Source organism: Clupea harengus, chromosome 16 (assembly GCF_900700415.2).
Source record: "Clupea harengus chromosome 16, Ch_v2.0.2, whole genome shotgun sequence".
Classification (NCBI taxonomy): Eukaryota; Metazoa; Chordata; class Actinopteri; order Clupeiformes; family Clupeidae; genus Clupea; species Clupea harengus.
This window is the reverse complement of record NC_045167.1, coordinates 2,080,202-2,092,870: the sequence shown is the minus strand read 5'-3', so window position 1 is coordinate 2,092,870 and position 12,669 is coordinate 2,080,202.

Below are 12,669 nucleotides of genomic sequence, written 5' to 3'. Positions count from 1 at the left end.
TCAGGTCCATGGATTGTTCATCTGCCCATCTATCTCCATACAGCATTCAGCTGTTGACAGGCATTCAGTGCTTATCTGTGCTGAGGCCGTACTTTCTGAGCGTGGACTTGATTAACTTTGAGCCCAGACTTCAGCCCAGACTTTCTCCCTCAACATTGACGGCTCCACCATCACCCCCTCCACCCAGGTCCGTAACCTTGGTATCATCTTAAATCCCACCCTCTCTTTCTTACCCCACGCCAACCACGTCACCAAAACCGCCTTCTTCCACCTCAAGAACATTGCACGCCTCCGGCCCTCTCTGTCCTTCGACTCCACCCAAACTCTGATTCATGCCCTCATAACCTCCAGACTGGATTACTGTAACAGCATTCTATATGGCTCCCCAAACACTGTCCTCAATAAACTTCAATATGTCCAAAACTCTGCCGCTCGCCTGCTCACCTCCACCCGCCGTTATGAACACATCACCCCGGTCCTCCGAAACCTCCACTGGCTCCCGGTCAAACACAGGATCAACTTTAAAATACTACTCATCACCTTCAAAGCTCTCAATAACCTGGCCCCTTCCTACCTCTCTGACCTCCTCCCCCTCCACGCCCCTACCCGTTGCCTCAGGTCCGCCGGCGCAAACACTCTCAAAACCATCAGGACTAAGCGTCGGACCTGGGGCGACAGGGCCTTTTCTGCCGCTGCACCCTCCCTCTGGAACGACCTCCCTCTCCCCATCCGCCTGGCTCCCAACATAGAACTATTTAAACACTCCCTCAAAACCCACCTGTTCAATCTCGCCTTCACCTGACCATCCTGTTCAATCTCGCCTTCACCTGACCATCCCCTGCTCCCTCCCCTCCACTAATAGACTAGTTGCTACTTTTCTTTTTCATATAATGTTCTGTTTGTCTGTTTGTCCGACCCTTTTTGTTATATTTTAGTGTTGTCTTGTCATGCTTGTCCTAAAATGTCAAAGCGACTTTGGGTATATAGAAAAGCGCTATAAAAAATTGAAATATTATTATTATTATTATTTGAGATGACTGACAAGGTGAGCGGGGGAAACGGCCAGAATCAGGTGACACCGCCACACTGCTCTCCAGCCCCGGTACAACCAGAGATCTGAGGGTGGATTTCCAAAAGTATTTCAAAGTCTTTCAGCAGATCTGGGGTCAGATATGCCTAGTCCATGCACTTAAAAACCCAGCCTAATGGGATGAAATGAGTTCAGATCAGGACTTTTGCACTGATGGATTTAATGAATACAGATCACATAAATGTTCTGTACACAGGGAAGGCTGGGAAACCCTGTGGCTAGAGCGGTAGTTAAGGAGGGTTTTCAGCGAATGAGTTCCATAAAGTGATGAGAGTTGGCAGGCTAAAGACATTTATCTGAGGAAAAATAATAATCTCAGGGGGTTCTTCCAGTGCAGAGCATATAATGCCTTAGGCATAGCGACACATCAAGAATGCAATAAGCCTCTGATATCAGACAGCCAAACTCCATGTCGGACCACTCCGCGTTCAAACAGTTCTCCACCAGTGGCCCATCAATTTCACACACGGCTCCCCAATGAGATCAGGAGACACCTGAGAATATACACAGGTGTAACTAAAAGCTTTTTATACCGACGTAACTGGTTTGGAAGAAAGAACCCCGGGAGTGTTGCGCTTGTCCTTTAAAAACTGCTCATTGTATTCCCTGCTGTCATGAAGGCCCTGTGAGTAAGCACGAGGGAGCGGCTGTGAGCGGGGAGCCTGTCTCTTCCCACCAAGGTTTACAGGGTATGTTATTATAAATATGCTACATGAAACCAATACATGTTTCCCTGTTATCTTTAAGAGCCTTCAATAATACAGAATGCCCCGCAAAGCCCATTCTGCTGACAAATACGCTTAGCCGGAGAATGGACGGATGAGACGCCACCGACTCTAATGGGCTTATTACATAAAAATGTCTGCAGGGGAGAAATAAATTCCCCCTTTACTCCTCTTTGCCCCCAGTGCGATGGAGAGATATTTTCACCCGCGCTCATCCTCCATCTCGCTCACTGTTTTGATATGGGCCATACATTACACCGCTATCTGGAGCAGCATGGCAATGGAGCCGGGTAATTTTCCGATCTCCCGTCCGCAGAGTAAATTCCATTTCCTCCCTCTTGCTCGCGCTTCGGCACGTCTTTATTGATTTATTCTGTGGCTCGCGGGTTGCATCCCGTCGAGACCCACCGTCTCATTCTCAGGCCCTTCTCTTGAGACATTAGAGACACAAAACAAACAAACAAACAGCCGTCCCCGTCTCTCCAATAACAGTTTGGAGACAACTCATTGCAAGTGTGATTACACCTGCGTTTTTACCCACACAATAAGCCACTTCGAATGAGTTTGCAGGATTCCCAAGATGCCCTCTGTCTGCCTAGGACTCTTGAAGCTACGCTGGACGGCTGGTGCATTCTAATGGGCAAGGAGGGTTACATGTGAATGGAAGGAAGGGATTAACAAGGAGACGGGTGACTAAAGAGACTTGACTGAAAGATGTCATGTGATCTTTGAGGGGTGCACACACAGACACACTCACACAACCAACACACACTCTCACTTTCACTAAGTGTGATGGAAAATTCTCTTTTGTCTCTGCCGTTTTTTGTTTGTTTAATCGAGCACAGTTAAACATGAAATATACCCTGCATGCTGATTTATGTCTACATTCCCACACAAATACAAAGACACAGAAGGCCAGTTAGCTATCTAGCCACCGAGGAGTGCCTGCCTTACTTGCCATGACAATCAAAGGATCAAATAGTTTCCCTAGTACTACTCTACTAACAATGAAACCTTCATACCATCATAAAGAATGACATGACAGACATTATTATAGACATTTATGGTTGATGGTGACATCAAAGACAGTGTAAAGTGATGCCAACACGGACATAAAAAAAAGCATTGTCATTGACAATAAACTGTCATTTATGTAGTGGAGCTTTAACAAGGATGGGGGAAATGGTTTGTCTTTTTTGACTGTTTTCGTCTTTTTTTTTTGTTTGTCTGGTAATTACACATATCAATGTACTAAAGAAAAGTCAACAGACTCTGAAGTCTGACAAAATAATGAAGTCTAATTAAGATTGCATGCCTTGTTGGCAAGCTCATTGCCCCACCCTGTTAAAGCCATGGACGAGGCAACGTGATAAGTGGTGGAGTAATTGGGTGCCAGTTGATGACCTGTTCTGTACATCTGCTGGCCATTATCTTGCCATCAGAAGTGCGTACGGTTAAACTGATGGCCCACTTATATATTTAGTGCCTATTAGTTTATTTGTGAAACGAGTCTTAATCGGGTTTTTTTTTCACCTGCTGTGCCAAGAGACCCATCTCAGAGTATGCATCCAAGACACTGACACCTTGATCCACGACCATGACATTCCCAGGAGCTACAATCCAGCCACAACAAATTGAATTGAATTGAATTGAAGCTTCATTTAAAATGATAGATCGCAAAACACTGAAGAGAAGGCTCACGTAATGAGTGGGAAATAAGTCATATTCATTTGTGCCTTTGCCAGCTCACTCTGAGACATCGTGTGAGGATAGACCTGACAGCTTGCTTAATTTTGAAAAAATTGGAGTTAAAAGGATGTTACTTTTTCTCTGTCCAATTCAGCATGTGAGTAAGCTGGACTTGTTTTTTTTTTAAACACTGAAGTTATTGCATTCCTAATGGTGCTTAAAGTAATTACACTTTGTAATGTTTCTCCTTTTCTCCCTTCTGTGGACCTCATCAGAGCCGCTCTTGCATTCAATGTGCACGGTGCCATTCTCCTCTAAATGATGCCATTAACCATATTGCATTTGCTGACTCTCAGGCTACCAAAATGAGATTTGGTTCACTGGCAGTTTAATTGACTGAAAACAAGGTTTATTTAAAAATGCTGCAGTTGGAACAACTTCCACAACAACTTATTATAGGTATTTTGAGTACGGCCACTCTCCCACTGGGCCAATCAGAGAACTGCCCAGAGGAGGTATTTAGCACCTTTACTTAGTCACGGAGGTTTGGATTGGGCTCACAAAATGGAAGCCAAACATTTATTTATAATGTCACATATCGTCACCTTCCTAAAATAATTGCCTAAAGTCATTTTTTCAGGTTTTTCAGAAAACACAAAAAAACTTGAATTGAATATATGAAATGTATTGATAATTTCACTCAAAAAGGTTATGACAAAAGATGACTTTTTTGACATACTAATAACAATGTATGTCAATTATGTAACTCAAGAGTATTAAATGACGTAGGCACATTTTTGAACATGCCTGTGACCTTTAAACCTTCAACTCTGTCAACAATCATCTTGAAAAGCTTGTAAAATTGCCTAAGTCATATTGTCTTTTGATTCAGGCAAAATAAAACTGCCTAAGACTGCCATGAGAGGGGCAGCCATAAAAGTCACACTCTTGCCATAGGCCATTCTACTACAGGGGCAAAATCACATGAGGATGTAGGCGATTTTACCAGAGGTGGCCAGCATCATGAGGAGATGATTTTTGTCAAAAAATTACATAGGCAATTATTTTAGGAAGGTGACGATATGAGAGTTGCCAGATTTGACTGAAACCCCTGCATTTTTATAGGGCAGAGATTCTTTTTTTTGCACAAATTGAAGACGTGAGATCTGTCATGTCAAGGTACCAGAGTGGAGAGCTATGATATGGTGCTGTCTCAGCTTCCTATGACCACCTATCATGTCCACAGTTGCTATAGGCAGCAGAAAATAAGGCTTAAATAGTGTCTCTGTATAGCTGCTGAACCTCTCACCGTTATCATCTGTCAAAACTGCAGCACATGTACCTTGCTTGTACATAATTCTTCAGTGCAAAATGGACAATCTCAGTGTTTCATGCTGAGATTATCTGGCTCTGAGAAAGATAAGGTGAAGCATTCATTTTGGCTCGGGTCTTTCAGAAAATTATTGATAACCTTTGACAGTGGAGCCCTGGAGAAGGTTCCATTCCTGTCTATCTCTCTCTCTCTCTCTCTCTCACCCTGTCAGGTTGATGCCATCTTGAGGGGTGCAGTCAACCCTCCAGGTAAACAAGTGTGAAATGTCAAAGCAACTCCCCACCGCATTCATCTAGTCCACATCGCTGCTGAATCAGAGGCCTCCAGAACACAATCCTCCTGTCAGTGTTCTTAATAATACAGAATAACACCTCCTGTTCCTCCTACAACGGGTCAGTGTCTAGAAGTCCACCGCACATCATCGTCCTATTGTACTATCAGAACACGGAACACTGACCCCTTCAGCTGTATGTTGCCCTTCTGCTGTTTCTGTCTGGCCTGCGTGGGTCTGTTGGTGTTAAAGTTTTGCATAGCGGCGCACCCATTTACTTTACGACTGAGGGGCCATTTTCTCCATGGCTCTTTTTTTCTCCATTTGTCATTGCCACGGATCACAGGCCTGTGAAAAGGCTCTAGGGAAGCACTGAATGACAAAAAAAGAAGCAAATATTGTTGTTATCTGTGCGGGTTAAACTGACACGGCCTGAGGAGACATCTTATCGGAGTGGCGCACTGGAGGGAGGGGGAGAGAAGTCACGCTGCTCTGCGGGCCCTGCCGAGGAGGCACGGGCTCCAGCCCATTCCTCTTTACTGCGCAATGAACCATCCCTGTCTGACTTTCTAGGAGATGGAGGAAGGAAAGTGAGCAAGTGTGTGTGTGTGCGTGTGTGTGTGTGTGTGTGTGAAGAATGTGTGGTGAGTCGTCTGCTGCTGCTGCTGCTGAGATGCGTCAGGCGCCAGTCCTACAGCGCCCCCACCTGGTCGCTACTTTTTCTCTCTTTTCCTTCAGAGCCCCTGAAGCTGTTTCTCCGCAAATCCATTACAGCGAGCAAACACACACACACACACCACACACACACACACACCACACACACACACACCACACACACACACACTCAAGCAAACAGACATTCACATTCTCAAACAGCGCAGAGGCCGAGGGGACCGGGGGTGAACACCGGGCATCCAGCCTCTCCTTTCATCACATCTCTTCAAATGCAGTGGAGGAGAGGCAGGAACATGCACCTCTGCCTGGCCTCCACTGCCTCACCGACCTCCACCAAAACTCATGTTACTGACGGGAGATCTCCTGTGGAGATTTAGCAAGTGCTAAATGATCCACACCAATGGCTACCCGAGGCACCATTTTTGCCATCATACCCCAACAAAATGTAGGTTTTACACAATTCATAGGTGGAAAGTACTGTTCATCTGTTCTGGTCAATTCTGAAATGCCAGCACTGGTTTGTGCGTGTGATTCCGTCCAGCGCTCAGACGTCTGCACGCTGGGTGGCTTGACAAATGGAAAAGCTTTGCTGGCATATTTCATCCCATATATTTACATTTGCAGCCGCACTGACCAACAGTTTATAACCCATTTCCCCCTAATGTATTCTGTCCATTGTGAGGTGAAGCCCTGGCTCAGTCAAGCTGGGAAGGAGTTGTAATGACTACATTGATCATGACAGTCCCTGACGGGAGGGGCTGCCTTCAAGGCCGAGCGCGCCACTCGCATGTGTCCCCCTTACCCAATCAAAAATCCATCTTATCTGTCCCTTTGCCCCGCGGCCAATCAAAATCTCATCTCATTCAGCCGCCTCTCACCGTAGACACAATCAAAAGCATTTCTCCGTCTGACAGGTGTGCACGTCTGGTTTGTCTGGGCTCAGTAATCCAATGAAGCGCTGTCTCTCTCATCTGCACGGCCAATGAGACACATTTTGGCACAGCCACCCACCCACCCACCGACAGAGAGGAGACGTCCTCCACCAGCTCGCTACTCCAAGTAAAGGTTATCACCCCACTGTCAGTGGAAAAAGCACAATGTTATGACAGTGCAAGGTTCCATTAAATCTCTTGAAATTTATGGTGCAAACAGAGGCGCTTCTCGATAAAAGCAATACAATTATTTAAGCTGCTTTCAGAATGTTGTGAAAAATCATTTTCTTTTTTGGGACACGACAAAAAGAACCTGGCTGGCACAACAGATGATTTCTCGCTGCTGACAGCTGAATTTTCACCCTCCCTCTCCGCGTGAAGTCAAACACGGCCCAATGTCAAGATCTATCAACAGGAAAGGTTGCAGAAGGCGGCTAGGCAAACAAGGAGGCTACATGTTCCCCGGCGCTTGCCTACGAGCGGCTCAAACCACCAGGCAATCTCAGCCCTACACACTCCAGAGAGGGCTGACAGCTGCCATTAATAAGAGCATATGTTTGATTAAATGCTACTTTGTGGCCGCCGTTCCCCTTACATCCCCGCTTTTTATCACGCCTGACATGACACAGGCACCACAATCAACACGGCGTGGAATGATGGCCGGGCCTATTTGACATGCATGTTGGCTGAAACGTGTCTGCATTTTCTGAATAGAATTGTTTTTGCACACATGCTGGACACATAGTTTGTTCCCAGCCGTAACGATGCGCCGGAGCAAGTGGCCGCGGCTTTGTGAAGTCCTTGTAGATTTGACCCTGGGGGGAGACTGGACACAATGGCGGTTGCTGCCCCTGTTCTAATCACCGTGTTTCCTAAAGGGAGTGCCATTGAATGGCGTTTGGCCATTCCGCCCCAGCTGTCAGCTTAGCAGATAAGGCCACAATAGAGACACTCACCTGTGGTTTTGTGTGGCTGCCACGTGGCCCAGAGGACAGAGGTGGCCTCCGATGCCCATCCATCCCTGACTCGCTCTCCTCTCCTCAGTCACTGAGCGGCCCTGCCCCCCCTCCTCCCACCACTCTGGCTGTCCCTTGAAGTGACAGTAGGGGGGGCTCAAAAGGGCGGGGGCCCTCTCCTGACCACACGCCACAAGAACATGTACAAACAAATCACCCTGCTCACCCCGCCACGGCCACATCAATCAGGGGGACAGCGTCCCAGTTTGACATCATCAGGGTGATGGTTAGCCCAGCGAGGAGGTGCGCGGGCCCATCCGTGCCCAAACCCGCCAGTGGTCACCCAGGTAATGAGCCCCATTTGTTTAGTCCCAGTGGGAACCAACACACGGCTTGTCTTGTTTATTTTCAGGCAGGGAGGATTTTTAGGGATTTCAGAAGGCCCTCTTAGGAGCTGCTCTCTTTCTCTCTTTCTCTTTCTCTTCTTCTCTCTCTTTTTCTCTCTCTCTCTTTCTCTCTCTCTCTCTCCATCTCTCCCTTTCTCCCTCTATTTATCTCTGTTTTTCTTTCTCCCCTTCTCTACTGGATTAGATGGAACTGTTGATTCTGCCCACAATCACAGAATCCATTCCAGGTCACAGTGCCTCTATCCTGCTGGGACGTCCCCATGCAAAGTGCTAATCTCATTCTCCATCGCCTCAAAGGCTTCTTCCCTCCAAGGTAAATAACACTGCTGGATCTCACTGCCTGCTTCTATCAAGACCAAAGCATGTGTATGTGTTTACATGGCGGTGCTCAATCCCCCACGGTAAACACAGAAATTACTGCAAATATGGTTATGCTCAGCAGGTCCAGCCAGAGCTTTTAAAACATCCCTTAAAGCCTTACACTAAGCACTGCCAAGCCTTGGACCTGAAGGTTATGTGTACATTTGCAGGTGGTATCCAGTGCTTTTCCCTTATCCATTTCAGGAAGCTGGATTCCGAGTTTTTGCTTGACTGATAATGGAGTGTAATTAACTTACTCTTCACAACAAAGATTCTGTGTGCATCTTGTGTGATGGTTCTTAACGCAGTGGCAAACAAAAGGCACCTTTGTATCAGTCTGGTGCAGTCTGCTGTCTGTAGACATGGCACATAATGGCCCCGCATTTCACACAAAGACACATGCTTGCACAGACACACACACACACACAAATACATACATACTGTATGTACGCAGACACACACACACACACACACACACACACACACACATAAACACACACACACACACACAGAAACACACACACACACACACACACACACACACACACACACACAGAAACACACACACACACCCATCCACGACGTGACTGAAGGTGAATTCTCTTCACACAAAGACGTGCCAATGAGGGAGAGGAAATGGAGAGGGCTGCATTGAGAGCGCGGGCCTCTGCTGGGAGCTGATCTCATTCTGCCTGGTGTCAGGGGGGCAGGGCCACCAAGATTAGCGCATAATGAATTGAGCCCGCGCCCAGGCAGCTGTTAATTACTGATGTGACCATTCCATGGATTTCTTTGTCCTCCGTTGTGGCCCTTTTCGTGTCGTTTTTTTTATCCCCGAGCTCTCGAGGTGCAGCCTTTGATAATAGAAGGGGCCGGTAGTGGTGAAAAACACACACACTCTCAGAGAAATCAATGAACAATTCTTCAATACATCGCCAAAGGATGAGAAGAGCTGGATGCTCTGATTCCCACCGCCACAGAATGACATTCATCGGTGATCTTTAACACTATGAGTGCACGGGCTGTTATGCTATTTGTACCATTTTGCTACAATCTGTTTTCCATGCAGAGCACACACACACACACACACACACACACACACACACACACACACACACACACACACACATATATATATATTGCTGCTGCTGCAGTTCATGTTCCATGGTGCACACCTCTCCATATGTTGCACTGAGGCACATTATTGTATCAGATATGACAGTGAACACTGCATGGGTGAGGGCTAGAAAGAGGCCTGCTCCCTGCTCCCTGCTCCTCTAATTTACCTGTCCCGCTCCCTTACATAAGCTGCTCCCGTCTGCCTTGAGCAATGAGGTGAAAATAGAACAGCTCTGCCAGGCTCTGAGGGAGCAGAGGCGCCGCCGCCGTCTTCAGCGTCGCCACGGCAGCAACAGCTGCACCCTGAGTTATTAGCACTCTCGCTCTTTTACTCATGTGAGACAGGGCGGGGGATCATCTCCACAGCCACCCTGTTGAACACCGCACATCCACTCTTTCTTCCTCTTTGTTTTTCTCTCTCCCGCTCCCTCTCCCTCTCCCTTGGGTCTGTTTCATCAGCCATGCGAATCCCAGTCAACTGTGTGTTTCTCCACCTGAATCCCCTGTCCCCCCCCTGGTTTCTGGTTTAACTCCTTCGCCACTCCGTGCGGAGGTGAGATAAACCATGTTTGATGTCTACCATCTGTGTTTGGCCCCCACAGCCAAATAAATTGCGCTTTTAGATTGGCCTTTCGGAAGGGAGTTGAACAAAAGGGAGCGAAACCGACGCAGAGAAGATCTGTTTTTTTCTCCGCGTGGCATCTGAGGCGGGTTAGAGAGAGAGAGAGAAAAAAGAGCTCTCGTGTTTTTTTTGCTCAAGATCCATGACAGCCAAAATAGACAGCCAGAGAAGGGAGCGTTTACTTTGTGCGAATAAACACACCTCAGCGATATGACAGGGCACCAGATGTCCCCTTTCCGGTCCTGTAGACTGACCCACATGAATGTTCAGGGATGGTGGCCAAATGACATATGGAAGCACACACCAAAAACCACCGGGACTCATTTACCGGGCACATTTGAGTGAACTGAGTCACCCGGCATTTAATACGGAACCGCAGGAGTGGAGCCAGCCTGACCAGACCCACAGTCACAACAGCAGAAGGGCTATGATCATTTTGTCATTATTTAACATTTTCCCCTCTATGCAATCCATTTACAGCGGAGGGGAGAAGACCATGCAGAGAGACACTTTAGCCGCCTGTGGATCTCCAGCCACCAAAACAAAGCTGAAAACATCAACAACCTTGAGGTTGGCTTTTTCTCCGTGGGGGAATTCCGACGAAGAAAGTCACTATGATTCCCCTTAAGACAAAATCATTAGGCTGTTAGCTCTGAATCCATCTTCATTTGGGGCCTCGTGCTGCAAGAACAATATCTGGTGTAAATAAGGCCATGCCGCGCTGCGAGTGACCCGGGCCTGGGGAAGCAGGTTCTGCTGGGCTGAGCCGGGGCTCTCACTGCCTCTTGTGGGAATGAGAGCTGACTGCGGCCCGATTGTGATTTATGTCGCCGAGAGTTTGCCGCGCGGGCCGAAGCTGAGTGCGGGGAGGGGAGGGGAGGAGAAGATGAATACTCGGCCCAACTGCAGGAGACAATCTGATTACAGCACATACCGGCCTTTCATCTTCATTCCGACGCTCGCTCACCATGGCAACCAGGACAGCCCTACCGTCCGCGGCTGAGCCCCCGACATCCAGCCCCGGATCCACTGATGAGGAGAAGGGCCAGGTGCCCTCGGCTAGCCGCCGGTGCATCGCCGGGTGAAGCTTTGATCTTCCTCAGGCGCGCTGCAGTGCCTGCCTCCTCCCATCCTTCACAGTGAGTTACACCAAACCTGACCTCGCCCCCTCACACACATACGTTAGCCACGCTTCCGCTCCAGTTACTCAAAGCTGTTAGCAGTAACGTCACGCATATTAACTAGTGACCTGGTAACGCCGCACACACACACACACCCTCTTCTCCGCCGGGCCCTCCCAAGCAGTCCATCCACCATCCAAATGCATTTCTAAAATTACCCGTGCAGAATCTGTCTCCCCCGATTATAGCTCACGACCAGGTGAATCACTCCACACAACTCAATGGCCATGCCTGAGGGATGGGCCTGTCCCCTCTGACTCATGACCACTCTGGTGGGGAGCATTCCCACGCTGCTCAGTGCCCTGAAATAGACTCCAGAAACACACTGCTCCCTCTCAGGCACCCTCCACTGTGTGTGCAGCCGGTCTGTGTGGGCACACCTGCTTTGCTTTCTCTAAATTAATTTTCAGGGAGCCACTGGGGCAGGCGCACCATCGGAACAATAAATCCCAGCTCCCAGACTACCTGTTCCTGGGAGGTGAACTTTGGAACATTGCACCTGTGGGAGCCGCAGTTCATCTGGTAGGAAGGGCGGGCGTGAATGGAATTTACTATCTTAAGATTTCAGGGTGGCATCTTAGCATAGGCGTGTGTGTGTGTGTGTGTGTGTGTGTGTGTGTGTGTGTGTGTGTGTGTGTGTGTGTTCCTGTGTGTGTGTGTGTGTGTGTGTGTGTGTGTGTGTTCCTGTGTGTGTGTGTGTGTGTGTGTGTGTGTGTCTGTGTGTGTGTGTGTGTCTGTGTGTGTGTGTGTGTGTGTGTGTGTCTGTGTGTGTGTCTGTGTGTGTGTGTGTGTGTGAGTGTGTGTGTCTGTGTGTGTGTCTGTGTGTGTGTCTGTGTGTGTGTGTGTGTGTGTGTGTGTGTGTGTGTCTGTGTGTGTGTGTGTGCGTGCGTGCGTGCGTGCGTGCGTGCGTGCGTGCGTGCGTGTGTGCGTGCGCGCGTGCGTGCGTGCGTGCGTGTGTCTGGGGGATAGAGATATATAGAAAGGAAAATGTGTGGGTGCGTGGGGGGGGGGGGGGCCCTTGCAGTCAGTAGGGGAATGCAGATCATAAGAGGTGGGTTAGGGGGAAGCGGAGGAGAGAGCAGCACATGTAATGGGTACCAGTGGAGCAGAGAAGTGCAGGCTGACAGGCCGCTAATAACGACCCCTTTGTGAACGGCCTTTTTATAGTGCAGCGCACAAAGGGGAAGGCATCTAATTGAAGGTAATGTCTCTTCCCTTGTAATACCACAGAAACTCATAAGTGTTCACTTGATAGTACCAGCTACCAGCCTTGTGATCTTTATCCTGATCTCTACATCTTATGAGAGTA